The following is an 18,977-nucleotide window of genomic DNA, read 5'->3' as shown; positions in this document are numbered from 1 at the left end:
CAGGTGGTAGTGGGTTAAGGTTTGCAAAAAAGTAGTGAAGTGGAAGAAAAGCCCCCACAGCTTTCTCTGCCGGTAAATCTTCAGCACACCTGCGACAAGGCTGTACCTAAAAGGAGGGCAGGTGATTTGTCTGAGCTCAAATCTAATGGATAGATTGGTTTTGCAGCAGATAACCTGGTGGCCTGCAAGATGATCATGTGTATTTAATGATTAGTGTGCAATTCGTATTGGCTGCTGCTTGCAAGCAGCAGCAGAAGGTATGGACAGCAACATGTAACTTTTCTGCAGTTTTTATTTTTCCTTCATGTGTTCCTGAGGTTGTGTTTTTAGAGTTACTTAATCAGCTAGAGCTGCATCAGCACTGTTAGTTGTATCTCACAAGCAGTTCGAACTGCTTCATGCTGAGCAACTTTGGCATCTGTGCAGCTCCTCGGGTAGGTAGCACTGTACATGTGCATCAAGATGCATCTGTGCCAACAGGTTGGAACAGCTTGGTTTAGTCGGAACAAGTTCAGCTCTGTCTGGACCCATCTGCACAGACATGCCGCGTTTGTAAAACTGGATTCCAAAAAGGGAGAGAAATTAAACTGGAGGGCCTAGATTTTTAATTACTCCGTGATCATCCAGTGTCGTAGGTTTATTAGTTTTCAGTGATGGTGTGCCCATGTTTCAGTCCTGTCACATTTCCACGTGCAATACCTTGCACAACTCGTTCTATGTTTCTTACTTTGCAAGTGCTTTGCTTTGAGGTGCTGGGACTATGTTTGCCTAACTGCTGAAGTCTCCAAGGCAATGTTTTTGGCATAGAAACCAATAAAGGTAGTACCCTGGGAAATCAGGCTTGTGGACATTTGTTGTCTTGGTCTTTTTATTCCAGTTTCACATTTATTAACTAGATAGCGTATTACACACACACCGAGGTTGTTATGAAAAATAAATCCATTGATGCTCATATTCCATTGAAACATTTATGATAAAATCTATTAAATTGTAGTCAGAACAGAATTAAGTAGCACAGAGTTAGAGCAGGCCATGCCTATGGTAGTAGTAATGCAACAGGTGAATAAATATGTCCACAGAAGAACAGGAATCACTGCTGTAGGTCACAGCTTTCACCTTTTCTAGTCCATGATGTTGAGTAGTTTCAGTATATCAGAGGAAAGGAGAGGCTACAGAAGGCAGATGTGAGGAAATATTTCCCCTGAAATGTCCCATCCAAATATTTAATAGTTCAATACAAGCACTGGAGGAATAGTTTAATAGAACTTCAGAGTTTATTACTGACCTAGCTGTATAGTCTTTACACTGGTATAAAAGTTTAATACCTTCATAGCACTAAAATTCTGTAATGGCATTTGAGTGACAGACAAGCATGTCGAGTTGTGAATTACATAAAAATACATTGTTTTTTATTTTTTTCTTACCTATTTAATATCCTCTTGTGCTTTGAGGAAAAAAAAACCCACAAAAAATCCTGTTTTGGTACCATTCATTATTTTATATCTTTCAGCATGACTGTCTTTTGACAGAAAATTTCTCATTCTTTTCCTATGAGAATTACTCTCAACTTTTGCTCATTGCTTTGTTTTTCTCCCAAGTGTATTTAATTCTACAATGTTTGGTTTTTCAGTAAAGGTGACTTACGCTGCTTGCAGTATTTCAAACAACGTTATGCCTCCAGATAGAATATGTATGTATTTGATATTACTTACTCCCTGGTCTATTTTTGTATGGAATCCAGCACGTTAGGCTTTATCTTTGGCTGCCTCTACATACTGAGCATGGGGCTTCACCAGCTTTGGAGGGTGTATAGCTTGTGTGAAGTTTCTCTTCTGCATGATTTCGTATTCATATCAGGGCTGAATCTTTTGTCATTGCATTGCTCACTCATGTAAGAGAAATCACACTGAACTTACTTAAAATCTCCCTTTCCCCAAATACGTTTTTGTTATCTTCACACTCCATCACTGTTCTTTACCTGCCTGTTTCTCCCTCTCTCACTGGTCAGAGTTACTATATTAAAAAATACTGGACTAAGTAGAGGATGTAGAAGTACCTCACTGTCAACCTTTTGTCATAAAAAAAAATAAATTCTATTTTAATCTTACAGTTTTGATTTACTTACTCCAACCAGATACTCATCCATGATACTTGTTTGCCTTTTTTCCCCAGCAGTACCTTAGTTTCTCCAGTAGCATGGAACCCTGTAAAAAACCTTTCTGAAATCTGAATTAATTATGTCAACCAGCTGTGCTCTCACAGTTAGAGCTCACTTTGCTACCTTTGTATATGGGCAGAAAGAGTAAAGCTATGTCATTAAGACAATTCTAAGATTTCAGAACTTCTGCATAACAGAAAGTTGCAGAACTGCAGACACTTCTACCTGAACAGGACTTTCACACTTGTTTTCTGTGTGCGTTCTTGTGGTTATCAAAGATCAAACAAGTACAAAAACCTCAGGAATTCTTCCCCTAAAATCATACCGATTCCTGACTGCTACAGCATCATGTTTGCAAGCTTTTGGTTCCCAGCAAGGACTGTAGGATGGACTCAAAGTAAGGGGTAGTACTTAGGATTCCTAATGAGGATCAGCTGCTGGAGTGATCTGTGCTTGCCACTGGGGTTTTCAGACATACTGGCAAAGAGGAGCAGTGGCTGTTCTGGCAGGATGTAATGCTGTCTCTCTCTGGGGCCTCCTTCAATTATTCCCTCTGCCAGCTCCTTTGCTCCCTCATCTGCACATGGTCCTCCCTTATGTCTGTGTTTGGTGCATAAGCACATGGAAATAGAATAATATTATTACTGTAGAGACAACTTAAGTATACTCAGTGTTGTTAGTTATAAGACAGTGCAGAAACATCTTAAGTGGGGTAATCACTTCCACTCTGAGGCTAAGATCTGTGTAGCTTCCTCTGGGGAGTGGTTTGTGAAACTTGTGTTAATGTAAATGCAGTTTTCTTTCCATACTTTGAAGACAAACTGCTCTGTAAATTAAAGAAATTAAAGAAAATTAAAAGAAAAATTTTGAGAGAAATAAATTAAAATTAAAGAAAAAGAAAATAGTGAATTGTAAGTTTAATCTTGCTTGGAGTTAGAGTCCTCCCTTTCAGGTTTTAATTTAAAAGTACAGGAACAGACCTCATGTATTCCTTTCAGTGATGCAGAAATTATATTTTCTGTCTACCACATGCACATCTCATAACTGCTCTGCCCTCTTGTCTAAGAGGGGATGTTCTGGCTCGGTTTATTTTCTTTTGTAGTACCAATATAACAAGATCAGCATGACAAATGGCACTATTGTTGACAGTCTCAGCTTAGCTCAAGAACTTGGGGCATGAGAGGAAACAGATCCCTCTTTCCTGAAATTCGAAACTGTGGGTGCAATTTATGCAATCAGGTTTTGCTTATCTGTAAGAGGTCAAGCAGGTAAATCAGGTATGGCTGACCAAAAAAAAAGTGGTTTTAAGGTTTTTTGTTTTAATTATGGGATGCCTAACTTGCTTTTACTGGTAGTGCATACTGAAGGAAGAAGGCATGAGGTTTACTCAAGACACCCAAAACAAGAGTGACCTTGCTTAGCTGATTTAGATGGGCTAATATTTAGTTGGACAATCTCCACTTAGGGCTGTGTGGCAGCAAACTGTATCTAACCGTACAAATCCGTAAAAATCACTGTTTGTAGCAACAAAAATAAAGCCCGAGAGTTACCGGCTCTTGGCAGCTGATATTTTTCAGGGTAGAATATTAATTTTGAATGAAATAACTGTTTTAAAAGAATAATAGCTATATCTAGAGACATATTCTGTTTAGTGTAGTCTACTCTAAAGGAAATAACATTATGGCTAGCCAGTTGGTTGAGTCTACATTTGAAGTTTATTTTGTTTTTAAGAATTGTGTTTCAGGAACATTGACTCTGAAGTTATTTCTGTCCTTAAAAGACAAGGTTAAATTTGACTTCCAGAAGGACAGAATCTGTAATGGTAGAGAATGAAATATGTACTAAATATTACATGGTAGAAGAACAAATGGCATCACTGGTTTATAGGAAAAACCTAACTTGAAATATTTGTTATACCTGTGAACTAAGGAAGTAATGATACCACATCTTAATACTTTAGGAAATAGCAAGTTTTTGCTAAAGACGCACAGTAACCATTTCCTGTCATTAGCGTGGAAAGGTTTATGTAGTTAATAAGAGTGCCTTCTGGGGCTGCAGAATTTCCATGCCTTTTTAGCAGAATATAAATGTGAGTGTTATTTATGAGGCAGAATAATACAGAAAAAAACTGTTCAGATATATAACCTCATGTTCAACAAAGATTGAAAAGGGTACAGACTAATTAGAAACCAGTAGAATTTTATGACAGGCCACTGTTAAGCACTGTGTACTGAATTTAGAAAAGCTGTCACTGGTGTCTGTGCTGTACCTGCTCTGAATATATTCTGAGAGCTTTGTTTTCAAAGTTGTCTGATTTGTAAATCTATAGGTTTTGCACCCACTTTATTGTTTTTTCTGCTGTTACTGTTTTATTAATCTTCGGTGTTTTACAATTTAAAATTAATGTGGCTATAGAGTTGGAGATTGACTTTTTACAAGGGCTTGTAGTGATAAGACAAGGGGGAGTGGCTTTCAACTGAAAAAAGAACAAGTTTAGGTTTTAGGAAGAACCTTTATACCTTCAGTATGCCTGTGGTGAGACACAGAACAGGTTGCCCAGAGAAGCTGTGGATGCCCCAACCCTGGAAGTGTTCAAAGCCAGGCTGAATGGGGCATTGAGCAACCTGGCTTAGTGAAAGGTGTGTGGCAGGGGGTTGAAACTAGATGATATCTGAAGTTCCTTTCAACCCAAACCATTCTGTGATTTTAAGTGCAAGCAGAATATTCTTGTAGTATTATGGAGGTGTTATAGAGATTCTGAGTGACCAGTCAAATTTTCGGCCTTTTGGGACAGCTTCTTCAATTGAACATATAAGTAAACTGTTAATGTTATAATTTACTGAGCATTTCTGTGCATTGAAAAGATACAGTGCCTGCTTGAGAGGCTCAGCCTAAAGGAGGAAATTTCTAGAATAAGGGATTACTTGTCTGTCTTGCAAGTGATAATTGTGAGCTGATCTTTTCAGCTGAGAGAAAAGTCATCAAGTGATGACTAAAGACAAGCCTTCACTGACGAAGTTGTGTGAGGTTTTTCGAGTGCCAAGTACTGGGTGTTGGCTGCCTTTCTATAAAATCCTACCCATAGCCTGAGGCCTTAGTGTCCTTCAGGCAAATGCAAATGTTGAGATGATTTAGGACTCAGTGCCTGTCTGCAGTTATGATTTAGGGCACCAAGGAAGATCACTAAACCTGCATGTGGTCCATCCAAGACTGAATATTATAAGACAGCGAGAGCGAGAGACAGTCTAACAAGTAATTTCCATCAAGGTTTTGTTGTTTTTTTGGTGTGGATCACATCAGCTGGATGGGGGCTTCTGCTCTTTCACCCTCAGTACTTTTTGTACTACAGAAAATAAGTCAGGGGTCAGTGCTTGATCTTAAAATCACAAGCCTGAAGGTTTGCAGACAAAGCTTTGGGCAGCACGGAGAAATGGGAATGCATGCTGTCTTTTGGTGGTGCTGCCGTTTTGAGTCTGCATGGAGCTTTCTGCTCTGTGTATGCTAACTATTAAGACCCTAAAACCTATGTTTTTCCTCCTTCCATTGCAGTTAAGAGATGTAGTAAGAGTTACCATCCTACTACCAGCAAATATTAAAATCGTTTATACCTACTCCACCTCTGTGCCCCTCCTGAAGTGTAAGGAAAGGTGATCAGTCCCAGTAGGGTTGTTTGCCTCCTGAGGAGCTGGAATTTGAATCACCTGAATGCTAACAGTCTTACGACTTACCTGACTTGAGCTGTTCAGAGATAAACCTCAAGTGTGGAGCTGTTTGATTAACTGGTTAATCCTGACAAGTGTAACAAAAGGCCACGGCCTGTTCGAATGCCTTTCAATCTTCCCGTTGTTTGCAGCGCTGCAAGGTGCTAATTGTCTTACCTGTGGCATCTATTCCAGTCTCTTGTGCCTGCAGCCACAAAATCTAGGAAAGCTGCATGCAGGTTCTGGCTAGCATTTGTTTTCTTAAATCATGCTAGTTTTAGACTGACTAACTTCGTCTTCGAAGACAGAACTTTTTAGCCTTAAATGTGAAACGGAATGTTTAAAGTTTCAAAAACACCTTACATAATTTTGACTTGTTGGCTGAAATCTAAGCGGTGTTATACTAGTGAGTGTTCACACACACATTTCACTAGAAAAAACCTGCTGCTTGCTTCAGTACGAGATAAATCGTGTATGTCTACAGTAAACTATAGTGGCCAAAAAGCACTATATATATATATATATATATATATATATATATATATATATATATATATATATATATAGCTATGTACTGCCAAATTGTTAACCTGTACCTGCCTAGACATTGTTGTCATAATGTGCTTAAGTCATGCTAAAATACAGATGTGCCCATCTGTGAGTGATTGTTATGTGGATAGCAGGAGCCATGTGCCATGAGCAGAGTATTTTTTTAGTTTCCCCTGCTTTAAACTGTTTTTTTTTATCATATCTTTAACACAAACCACATATAGATTCACCATATAGAGAGATAGAGATAAGGATTATCCCTGTCACATTATGTGACAGTACTCTTTGCTTGGTAATTAATCTGGTGGTGTAAGTGTCCTCTGCCTTATGCGTTCTGAATAAGAGTGTTGAATGACTGTTACTCAGTATTTTTTTTAAATGCAAAAGTTTAAAGCTTGTTCTGTGCTACAGAGATTAAATACTGAGAGGAAGCTGCTGTTAAGCTGAAAACTTTCTTAAAGTGCTGTACTGTTTCTTACTTTATTTCATAGTAACACCATTAATCCATATATAGTCTTGGTATGTAAACGTGGTAATTGATCCTACCAAACTAAAAGAATAATAACATGGAATGCATTTATCTAATATTTTTTGCTGCCTTAATAGACACAGCATTTCAGACTGATACTCTGTTCAATGTATATGTTCTGAGCTAACAAATACATTTGTGTTTCTGAATATATTTTTACACACAATATAGTAACCTCTAGCAAGCTTCATTGTTGGTGTAAATCTTTGAAGAAAATGCAAAGCAGAGGACATTAAGCACTATTTGCATACACCTGTGTATGTGTAAATGTGCACACAATGCTGTTGGTTATTTTATTTATGTTCTTTGTTGTCTTACTACACTAATAAGGAAGATAATGCATGTCCAGATGGAAGATACTAGTCTGCAAATTTGGTGACAATAGTATTATTTTTGGAAGGCTTAATGAATGGAATGCCTAGCAGAAATGATCACTCTGGTGTGCAATGTCTGCTGGGAAATGATAAGCCTCTGTAAAAGTTCTCTGTAGACTGGCCAAAATTTAAGTCCTGTCCAAGTGACACATGCCATGCTAAATTAACTCTGAGCGCTGGTAACAGTATGATCTTGTCATTGTGGCATTCCTGCTTCACTAACTGGCAAGATGTAGGGCTTAGTGTTGGTGAAACACCACGCTGATACAGCCATACTGCTTTCCACTCTCCAACCAACTTTAGACTTTTCTTGTCCGCGTACTGTCATGTTATGCATGACTGCTGCTAAGAAGGGCATGATGATGATTATTTTCAGCAATAACACCTTCTGTTAGGTGGCCAAACAATTTGTTTGTTAACTGCTATGTCAGAAATACAGTGTCCCTGTCAGAAATGTCCATTATCCTTCAAAAGTGTAAAATTCAGTACAAGTACGACAAGACTTTTTTGGTGGACCAGCGTCAGGAGTAGTTTAAGGCAGCAGCGAGGCAAGCAGGTATTGGTGAGGACAGATAAAGAAAAGACCACCTGGTGAACTGTGGACAAATGGGGAACTCAGTATTACTCAAGTAGCCACAGTTAAGGTTTAGATGGTCTTAGGGGTTTTGAAGTGACACTTTGGCCTAACTCACATTATGGAAAAACTTCTGTGAGGCAAGGTTCTATAGCTTGTAGTTCTGCTAGCATTCAAAGGTGCTACACTTCTCATTAATTTAATTTCTGCATTATGAAAGGACCCGACCAGCAAATTATTTAAGTGTAACTTGCTTCGACAGAGCCAGAGGGAGATATAAGAGATATACTGGAGACAGGAAAATGAGATGTGCAGCAGAAGAAACAGTGAGGCTGCCCATGAATGCCTGGTGATGGCATATTGTGCTCTGCTGTCAGTCTGTTGACTCATGCACACTTCAAAAGAGCTCTCAGGGGATCCAGTTACACGAGTCGCTGCCTGATGCATTGTAAATCACGGCAGTACAATTTTTTTTTGTTTGGATGGGCCTTGAGTGTGCCTAATGCTGTTTTGAAAGAGCAGATAATGGCACTGGAACTTGGGAATTTCAGTAAAAGTGGGGCAGAGGGAGAAGGAAAACCTGCCCCTATAGACAGGCTCAGTCAGAGCTGCTTCATTGTTGGCTGGACATGTGTTCTCTAACAATGTGCTGCTCTTCTTCAGAGTTGAGAAAGCAGCAGCAGCCATGAGCTTTGTGGAAGTTGAATAGAAATGAAACAAAAAAGTTTAGCGTGGTCCATCTCCATGGCCTGTCTCAGGGATGTTGTGCCCCTAAGGCTTGGTCAGAAAACAGGGCAAATGCTTCAGAAGCTCAGGTGAGGGGTGGGGCTGCCAGGTGCTGCTTTAGCATGAAGTTTCCTCCAAGGAACAAAGAAGTTCCCTCCTCTGAGCAGCAGGCAGCAAAGGGTAGCCGTTGGCACTGCGCAACCTTGAAATGTTGCAACCGTAACATTATAGGAGAACAAGGTCAGGAATTTTGGACAGGATTCCTGGGGAAAGGAGGTTTACATAAGTGCATTACCCTGTCTGTTGGTCTGCCTTCGTTCCTCAGTTACTTTAGAAGTTGTAGGACAGTTCCAGATACGTCGCACAGAATTCAAAAGCATCTCTTCACAGAAGGAAAGTCAGCAACAGGACTTCAGTTATGTTTTTAGTGACAAACTGGCAAGGTGGGAACTTTGAGTGCCCCAAGTACAAGACAAAAAGTGGTGAGAGTTTGTATCTTAGTTGAAATGGGGTAATAAAAACATGAGACACAAAGCTGCAGGTAAACATGAAGAACATTTCTCTCCCTGTGGAACTATTTAGGTCTTTTAAACGATGCTTTATGAATCATTTGTGCTTTTAAAGCCAGAGTAGGGATGCTTGCAGTTACAAATCCACATGCATAACTACCATGATCGCACAGATGATGAGTGACTTAGTAACACCAAATCTGGTGTCTCCTGGATTTCACTCTGAAAACAATCAATCAGGCAACCTAAACCAACCAACCAAAAAAAAAAACCCCAAAACAAACAAAAAACCCTTCCACACCAAAACAAATATTTGTCTTGCTGAAGTTAGTTTTTTGCAAAGGTGCTAAACCAATAGCTTTGTTTGTCTGCTCCTAATTAGAGTTCAATTTCTAGGGTCCAGCACAAAAAAAAAGAGATAAGTTCAGTTGTCTTCCTTTTCTTTTTACAGTAGATCACCAGTGGAATTTAAACAATGGTAAATGATGACAAAGCTTTTATTTCAATTACTGATAATATAACAATGCCTTCAACTATGTTGCTGGAAGTATTAATTTTTTGTTTTGAATAAGTAATGGAAATCAGTTTTCACTTAAATTAGTGGAAGGAGTGGCTATTCCTATAAACTCAAAGCACAGAGCTGCCTCTGGAAGACTTGCAGATCAAAGAGGTTATGGTTATGAAACATTAAAATTAACCATAATATCCAAGTCAGAGATTATCAGTGAACCTCTGGTGCTGGCAATTCATGAGCTCCCAGGGCTGGGCTGCATGGGCTTTTTGCCTCATGCTTTGGCACAGAGCATGAAGGAAATCCCTCTTCTCTTTGGAATACCAAGGAGATAATTTTCATGGATTTTAAAATTAACAGGAGGGAGTATTTGCAAGAAAGTGTGTTCAGCTTCTCATGTTGCTTTACAAAACACAAATTTTTTTAGATATCCTTATTTAGTTCAGTGATATCATGATTTCCTCATATTCAGAGGACAGTTTAGGACTTCCAGTTTACAAACTTGTTCTTTTGTGGTTATCAAAGCTTGTTTTGTTGATAGCAGTGGTCACAGCAGTTACAGCTTTAAAAAAAATTGCATCTAGACATTCAGACACAACATAACCATCAGTTTCCAGGCACCAGATTTTAACCTGGTTTTAGGTGTTGTCTGGTATTTGCAGTGTCAGATTGTAGTACTTGCAGTTAATAACTTACAGAACACTTGAAATACATCCAAAGTATGAGAATAGATGTCATTACAATATGCAGATTAAAATCAATTAAAAGTCAAGGGACTTGATTTCCATCCATATCTGATACTGAAGGACTCTGCACAGGGAACTAGCAGTGGTCTTTCCATACCCATAAAACCTCTTACTGCTGGGCAAATGCTGGGGAAAAGCTTCTCTCCAGTGAACATAATGCCATTTGTATTGCCACAAATATGACCAATCTCACAAGTTTGCTTTGTGCTGTTTTGGTATGTGTACTTTGACTTCATGTGAAGTTGCTGTGTATGTTTAATGTTTTTTGGCGGGGTGGCAGCCATCCAGACAGCTCTAAAGTCAGACTATAGCAACAAAATGTTGCTTAGTGTGTTACCTGCAGACATACAAGTAGTTACGTAGGGTCATACAAGAAAGTGCTTCCTTCATTGGATAGGCAGAGATTAATGGTGACACCTTGGGCCTTAAAGATGCTTGCCACTTGGGCCTTAGAGAAGGTTAAGGGCTGGAAAATGGTAAAGCACAGCCTGGCCTCTGAGGAATATAGGGAGGAGATGGTGAGTAGAAAGCCTTTGAGACAATAGCAGGGAGTGGTGAGGGTCCCTGGTTTTGGGCTTTGTGGTTTGCAGATTGGCTGCCAAGAAAATTGGCATTGGGAGCCAAAATGTATTTGGATGCCTCAGAGTTTGTGGGTATAGATTTTACTTCTAGGAAATGCAGGTTTAGTTTAGGTGGTCAGATAATGTGGGTATGCATGTGACTCTGAGTTCACCACCTCTTTCCAGTTGTGGAAAGAGAGGTGGAGAGGAGACCTGTGGAGAGGTCACTGACCTCTCTGCTGGTGTACCTGCTCTAGTATGACTGAGTTATGGTTTACTGGAATGGTTCTGCTAGTGGCAGCGAATGGAGAACCTGCTACAGAGACAAGACTTGGACTTCTTTTTGTGATTGTGCTGCCTGGTCCTCCTCTGAGTCAGGTATGGATGTGATAGACCAAAAAAAAAAAAAAAAAAATGAAGCTAATTCTTAGCTGAGCCGTGGCTTCCTTGATTGGTGTATCAGGGGAGCAGAACTAGTAATGATTTACATATCTGAATTCTAGTGAGGCAGGTGCTGTCTGCCTAATGTGTACCCAAAGCCCCAGTGTCAACACTGAGGGGGAATGATGTAATGCCACCTCACAGCCACAACCATCCTGAGATCATGAGCTCACGTCTGATGAGCAGTTTGAAATAGTTCCTTGCCATTGCTATTCCACCAACAGATTTGTAAGTTAACTAATTAATTAATCCCTTGAGCCAGGTAAAGAGATTAGAGCAGCTCTTGCTGGTAGAGCCTTTGTTGGGCCAGAAACATCAGATCAGATGTTTTGATCATGCTGCTGGTGGTATCTAATCTCAAATTCATTTTTAATCATCTGTGGAATGATCATCTGAAAACCCAATGCAGATGTAAAGATTGCAGCAGGAGAAAGGAGTGGGAGGCAGTAAGCTGATAGGAAGGGAGTTTTGGCAAGGATTCCCATGTGCTACTTAAATCTTCAGTGGTACTTTCCAAGCTCTTCTAGCTGTTACTGTGAATAATAGGCTTCTGAGGCCTCAGAATTCTCTGGCCTTTCATGTGTAGCTTGGGAATTCTCCTCTTCGGAATTATTATGCTATTTTGAAGTAGTAGACTTCTTCAGAGATAGATGTGAGTCCATACAGATTATCATGGTGAATTTCATGGATTTAGAAAATAAATTGCTTCTCTTCATTTCCCCACCCTGTGTTTATATTGCTCAGTGGGTTTCTAGGTTAGTGGTAGGGCAGAAAAATAATTTTTCACCTTTTTTGCCCCTTTCCTGCCCTTCTTACTATTTATTCCCTTGCTACGATTTCCCTCTTGCTAGTATTTGTTTGAAGAACATCTATGTTATAAAAACAGAGTTGTTACTGCTATTTATCCTGTAACATGCAAATGAATTAATTAGAGTGTAGAGTAATATTATATTTCATAGTTTGGGGACTTACTGTTGAGGATTTTTTAAGTTTTAGGTTCTTTCATCAGAGGTATGGAGGTTTCTTCTAAGCTAAGTACACATAGTTTCTCTACTATTCAAATATCAGTGCTAAGTAATTACTGAAGCCTTTTTATTTTTCTTTTTATCTTTCCTTGGCATTCAATGACTTTGAAGTTTGGTTCAGGTCAAGTTGTACATTCATCTTTTAAAGCATCTGAATTTAAAGCTGATAACCTCAGTTTGTCCTTTAGATCCTGAAAGGTTACATTTCTGTTCAGTTTTAATTTAGCTCTTCATGTTCTGTACCAAAGTTATTAGAGGTACCAAGTGATTTGGTTTTAATGAAAAATAGGAGTCCTGCATCTGGCATTGCAAGGCTTTGGAATAATGTATTTTGGGGGAAAAGCCCTATTGCTGGGCTTTGCTGCAACTGTCACCTGTAAGTTTGCTTTCTAACAAAATTTGATTTATGGGTATGAAAATAGAACCCTCAAAAGCTGCCTATTCAGGGAGAACATTTCCTTAATTAGCACTTCTTCACTCATGATTGGAAGTGATGTAGCCTTTTGTCCTGGAATTTCCTTTTTGCCACTAGAGTCTAATCTTTATAGCACAACTGTGTCTTTAAATATGGTTGTATGCACTGGGGTAAAAAAAGTGGTATAGATACAAAATTATCTTTATATATTTTGTAAAGATTTTTGTCTTCTGTGTCAACATCATAATCTGTTTGGCAGATTTCTATCATTGTTCTTCTGGAGAATTTTGCACCCTCCAAAATGGAGTGTGCATCGAACATTCATTTTGAATTAGGAGCTACTGTCTTCCCAGGAAAAATGTTTAGACGCCTTAGAGAGCAGCCATGGTGGGACAGTTTTTGGTAGATCACAGAGCTGCTGAACTATACCCTTCAAGTGCAGGGCTGTTATCCCAGGCCTGGGAGCCCAGCCTTCGATATTGAAGAGTTGTAGCAAGATTTGATTCTGCATCTCTTAATGGCATAAATAATCTTGATTTTTAGATGAGAAAAAGTTGTGTTGCCTTCCACAGCAACTTTTGGGCACTTCTAGTCTGGCTGCATCTGTGGGATGTGAACTGTGGGAAATGTGGAATGTGATGCAGTGGTTCATTGTGAGTTATTTGCCATGTAACCACGGGCAAGTTGTGATCCTCCTTTAAGAATGGAGCTGCTAATGGGGAAGTTGAATCCACAAGTCAGCATTACAGAGCCTATATTTAGGTACTGCATGTTCTGGGTACTGCATATTCTTACTCGGTACCTCACTAAGAAGCGACATATATGTCCTGTGTAATGAGTTCTGAGGAATGCTTTGGACCTGTTCCCAATCTGATGGTATTCTATCATGAGGTCAGCTTTGATATCAGTGAAGTCATTGCTTAAAATTTTTATGCTTTGAAGCAGAATAATTAGGTTCTTACATGTGGGAAGACCTTGATGTTGGTTGAAGTCTTCCCTTGTTCTGTGACTTCACTTCTCAGTATTGAGATACTACCAGAGCTAAATTATAAAGCAGTCCTTTCAATATATGCTACTAAAATAGTGAATTAGCTGCCAAAATTTGGGTTTGTTGAGAATCACTCCCTTTTTCCATAATTAACAGAATGCCTAACAGGCACAGACATATAAACTTAATGCTAAAGCATTATGATAAGACTATAATGATCAGGCACCAATTTGCAGCAGATGAGTGCTTTCTTCATGAACTTTTATTTCACCATTTCAGAAAAAAAAAAAGGGAGTGAAGAGGAGAGGATAAAAAAGGAATATTTTTACTGAAAATAATTGCATTAGCTTTCTTGAGAAGTGCTCTTTGTAAGAGGCTGGAGTTCAGGGATCTGGGTAAAGGCGACACATTTGAATTTCTTTGCTCAGAGAGTTCCTGTGTGTCAGCTGTGTTGTGGTATAGGAATAAATGTGCTGTTGGGCTATAGGAAGTGTAAGGTAAAATGTGTTAGCATGAACCTCCAGGAAAAAGATTTAAGCTAAATCATTCTGTCTCCTTTTGATAAGCTAAAAGCAACCACCTACCATGTTACTGCAGCACCCTGGTAAGTGTCATAATTCAGCCAGGGTCCTGAGGTGGAACTGCCCTGATAAAGGAATTAAACACTGGATTGGTAATATGTCTTTTTTGGTGCCAGTATTGTTTGTTTTCAAAACAGTGGATTAAATGAGGAAAGTTTCAGTTAGATCTAGTTATCCCTTTAGAAAGAGTGATTATGCAATTTTAGAAGTATTTTGGGACCTGAGTTCTTAGTTCTGGTCATCTCTGCGTTCACTGAAGTGCAAAGTCTAGCTTTGTAAATGGTGTTTGTTTGACTGGGCAGTCAGCCCTGGCATAATCCCTAACCCTGACTCTGTCCAAGGAAGGCTTGGGCTGAATTTACTTTAAGGAATGAATACACACAATGATATGCTTGCACTCTACGTCCTGTTTCTTCATTGATGCCAAGTGGGAAACTGAACAGTGTGTACAGCAGCTCCTGCTTGGCTGTCCCACGTGGAAGGAACAGCCTAGGGAATGCTGAGTCATGTCAGATCTCACCCTGGTGGGACACGGGTTTTGTGTAATGTTGCTGGAATGGATGGGTCATACACAACCAAATTAAAAATACCTCCAACATGACCCCTGCTATTCCCCCTAGCCCTCACCCTCTACAATGTTTATTTGTATCTGCATGTGTTTGTTTACAGAAAGTTGTTTACCTTGTGCTTAGTGCCATTTTGGATGCCTTGTGGTCAAATTCACCCACAGGTCATTTGATAAAAATCAGTGATCCAGAGGTCTGGGTCAAACATGCCTTTGTGTGGCACATCATTTTCTCCTTGATCTGTGACCTAGAGATCATACCGAAACACCATGATTTAGAAGACCTAAACTTGGGTGAAACTGCTTTTGATATTTTCCAGAGGAAGAATTAAATGTTTAAAGAGGTTATTTCCAACATGGCAGAAGAAAGGATAGGTAAATTAAGGTGGTTGTTATAATCTTTTGTGTTTTCAGACCACCTTTTCTAGTTTCTTCTGCTCAAATTCAAACACTGTTGGATTCTAGGGAGTTTTATTTTTGAAGATTTCACCTCCACCACCTCTCTGTCAAGGATTCAGTTTCACTTATGTGTCTTGGTGACTATTAAGAAACACGTTCCTTGGATTCAGTCACTACATGTATTTTCAGTTTCAGTTCAGACCACTTAGTAAGTAGGTTATCTAGTCTTGCCCTTGCATTTAAAAACCCTTTTGGAAGGATTACTGATTTTCCAAGTCACTGTATTTGAGCTGGCTGTGCAATCAGGCTGGAACAGGAACAGCTGTGATTTCCAGTATGATGAGGACTGTTCAAGTCATTTTTCTCTTTCTGTCATCATTCTCTTCTGGAGTTTTTCCCTACCACACTGTGGAAACTTTTCTTTATTTAAAAGATCTTTAAATCTGGAGAGTCATTGAAGAGGTGATGCCAGTCATTAGCTAGAACAAGCATATGCTGCTTAGTCATGAAGTGACACACATCCCAGGGGAATGTTCCCGTTACTGGATTCCTGCATGCTCTGTAAGAGATCTCTTCCAGTCTCTTGTAACCAAATATTTATCAAGTCAGAGACCACGAATTACTTCCTCTCTCACTCAGCTGCATCATCACTGTGTGGTTCGTTTCTTTGCTTTAAAGGTTGTATAGTTATTTATATGACACTATGTAAAATTATTTAAACAGTTTACCTAACAGAGACTTACCCAACAGCCTGTATTATACAGAATTACAGACCCCCTGGGTTAAATTCCATTTTAAGGACCTGAAACATGATCTTCCATGGTAGCTGTAAATACTCTAACCACTAAACTAATACGAGACGCTAAGTGCTAAACATACAGTGAGAAAAACCTTGGTTTGGCTTTTATGAGCACTGTGTGTATCTTGGGGATGGCTCAGAGCTGCCCTGCAGGGTCCAGTTATCCTGGTGAATGTGCTGGAGGAAGAGATGGTTGAAGGTTTCTGCTTTGGGACTTCAGGAGTTTGCTTCAGTTGGTGGCATACCTATGGAGTGATCCTAGGATAGGTTTGAGGACATCAAATGATGAAAGTGTACCTACATGCCATGTTAGACAGCAGCTTTTGCAGAAATCCACTGTGCTTAATTGTCTATTATCACTTGATGTTGTGTCTTCTGTGTTTTTGTGTTACCTTGGAGTTAGTGATACAGGAATGGTCCCAGTATTATCATTTTAGAAAACCAAATAAAAGTAAAATGGTCCTTGAAACAGTTATGAAAGTATCTCAGTTTCTCAGGGAATAAACAGATCTAAATAACTATTTGTAGATTTTTTAGGTTCTCGTTCCTAAGAAAGACACACTTATTCTTGTTCCTAGATGCTTCTTGAAAGTATGACCAAAAAAAACTGAGTTCATTTCAACTACAGATATGATCACAGTAATCTTGGTGGACACCACCATACCCCTTCCTCTCCAAAAGGAAGGATTTAACAGCTGGGGGGTTTTGCTTCCAGTGTGATTTTTTTTATAGACACTGGAAATCAGGAAGATGTAGAGGCAGCATGGACAGAAGCTTAATAAAGTAATTGCTTTATTCAAGTCTTGGCAGGCAGTGGGAAGCTGAGCAACCTTTTTGGAGAAAACCACCAGGCAGTACCTGCTCCCTACACAGAGCAATATCACCTGATGGATCCAAGGGCTGCACAGAGCTCTCCAGGGAAAAACTACCTGCTGCAATTCAGACTGCTACTAAGTAAGTAACCCCTCAAGAATCAAAGCACTAACTGATGCCTCTGAAAACTATGTTTGTGTAACTAAGGAACTGCCCAGCTCTGCAATAATTTCATTGTCTGGGTGTGTTTAAAATGCAGTGTGGCATGAAGGAAGGGGAAGTTCTCAGGATTATACCTTCATATGTGCTGCAAAGCCTAAAAATTAATTTAAAATCTGGTTCCCTTTCATTCCAGGTCTTCATTTGCTCAGTTATTTGGGGTAAAAACAAAGTGGATTTAGTGGCATTGTTTCAGATGTGTTGAATTAAAACAGAATGTGGCCTAAACCAAAGCAAGTACAACATATTTTTCCACAATTCCCTTTTCAGTGCTTATTTCAGTTTATACTGACAAATATTGCATCGTTCCTCTACTTGTCTTTTTTTTTTTCTACAAATGTTTAAAGATAAGTACGGTTGAAGTTTAGGCCTGATAGAAGGTTTTGAATTTGAGATCTTTTTGCCTTGTCTTGGCAACAGCAGAGTAAAATGAGGACAGTCTTTGGGAGGGGTCTCAGTATCACTGCCTCTGAGCAGGGACAGCTTTTCAGAGGGTGGGCAGAAAGGCTGGGCATTGCTCAGGAAAAGGTTTGGGGAAACTGTCTACAAACTAACAGCAAACCTTCAGCATGCAAGGTAGAGCCCTACAAGCAGTGTTCCCCCTAGCCAGGGCTTCTGCTTCATTGGGCACACTGGTATCTCCTCCACAAAGGAATGATCTTGTCAGTGGTTTCTTCCCCCTGTGAGAAGGGCAGAGCAACAGTGGCATCTCAATAGGGGGAATTTTCTTCACTTGCCAGGGGGGAGAGAAGATAATAGGGCCTGAACTCTCTTGTGTCCATGTAAGTGTGACAGGTCTCATAGGCATATGGCTCTTCTCTGCAGACCTACACTGAGTGTTTGGGTGTGGAAGTTTTCCCATTCCCTGGTGGGATGCTTTGCATGCAGTGCTGATATAGGAAGTTCTACTGGAGCAGTCAAAGCAAGAAAATCAGGAGCACCCCATTTGAGATGTGTGTCCACTTTTCCCAGCTCAGCTAGCTCCACCAGCAACCTCATCAGTAGTTTGTGAGATGAGTCCTGTCCCGTGGCACTGCAGCACATTCAAGACCTCAGTTTTCTTGTGTTCCCTGCTCTCTGCTCAGGTCTTCCCCAATGCTGACCTTCAGGGTGCAGGGTGAAGCTTGTGACCACTGTGCCTCATCTGGCTGTGGAAGGGAGGGTGGCTGAGGCGATGCCAAAGGGGAGCTCAAGCTCCATGCAGAAGAGGATTTCTGATTGAGTGTGTCCTGATATCCTGGATGCAGGCCTTTCTCAGATCAGGAAGTTTCATGGAGAGTGTTGCTAAGCACTGGAACAGAGTTCCCAGGGAAGTGGTGGAGCCACCCATCCCTGATGTGCTCAAAAAATGTGTGGTTGTGACACTTGAGGACTTTGTTTAATGGTGAAGATTATGATGGTACTAGGTTGATGGTTGGACTTGAAGGTCTTTTCCAAGCTTAACAGTTCTATGATTCTACCTTCAAAGGTCCCAATCCACCCAAATCATGCCATGGGCCTATGATTCCATGAAAGCAGCACTCCCAAAATACAGATTCCTGTTTAAACAGGAATGTTTCAAGTTTGTTTCCCAAGTACTAGGTTTGATATGGCTGTTTCAATTCTATGTGAAAAAAATCTTTAGATTTATTAAAGAATCCTAATCTCCTTGAAAAGATAATTAGCTGCCCACCAGCAACAGGATTTTGATGGAAAACTTTTGAATAAAGGTTGTAGAATTATTTGCCTAGGGTCAAAATGCTAGTTTAGTAGAATGGCAGCATAATATATTAAAGCTTTGCCCAGGAATGGTGGA

The 18,977-nt window shown here is 39.8% G+C and overlaps 1 long non-coding RNA gene across 2 annotated transcripts in view; it reads left to right on the top strand.

The window, feature by feature from the left end:
• Positions 1-18,977, top strand: part of LOC111923994 (uncharacterized) — a 34,743-nt gene that overhangs the window by 1,286 nt on the left and 14,480 nt on the right. For both annotated transcript variants that reach the window (XR_015287588.1, XR_015287579.1), the window contains exon 2: positions 16,952-17,104. This is a non-coding gene — a long non-coding RNA (uncharacterized LOC111923994). The remainder of the gene's footprint in view (positions 1-16,951; positions 17,105-18,977) is intronic.

The sequence above is a fragment of the Cyanistes caeruleus genome, chromosome 1, assembly GCF_971803275.1.
Source record: "Cyanistes caeruleus chromosome 1, bCyaCae1.hap1.1, whole genome shotgun sequence".
NCBI classification, from domain to species: Eukaryota; Metazoa; Chordata; class Aves; order Passeriformes; family Paridae; genus Cyanistes; species Cyanistes caeruleus.
Note: the sequence above shows the minus strand (reverse complement) of the source record. Positions and strands in the feature narration are given on the sequence as shown.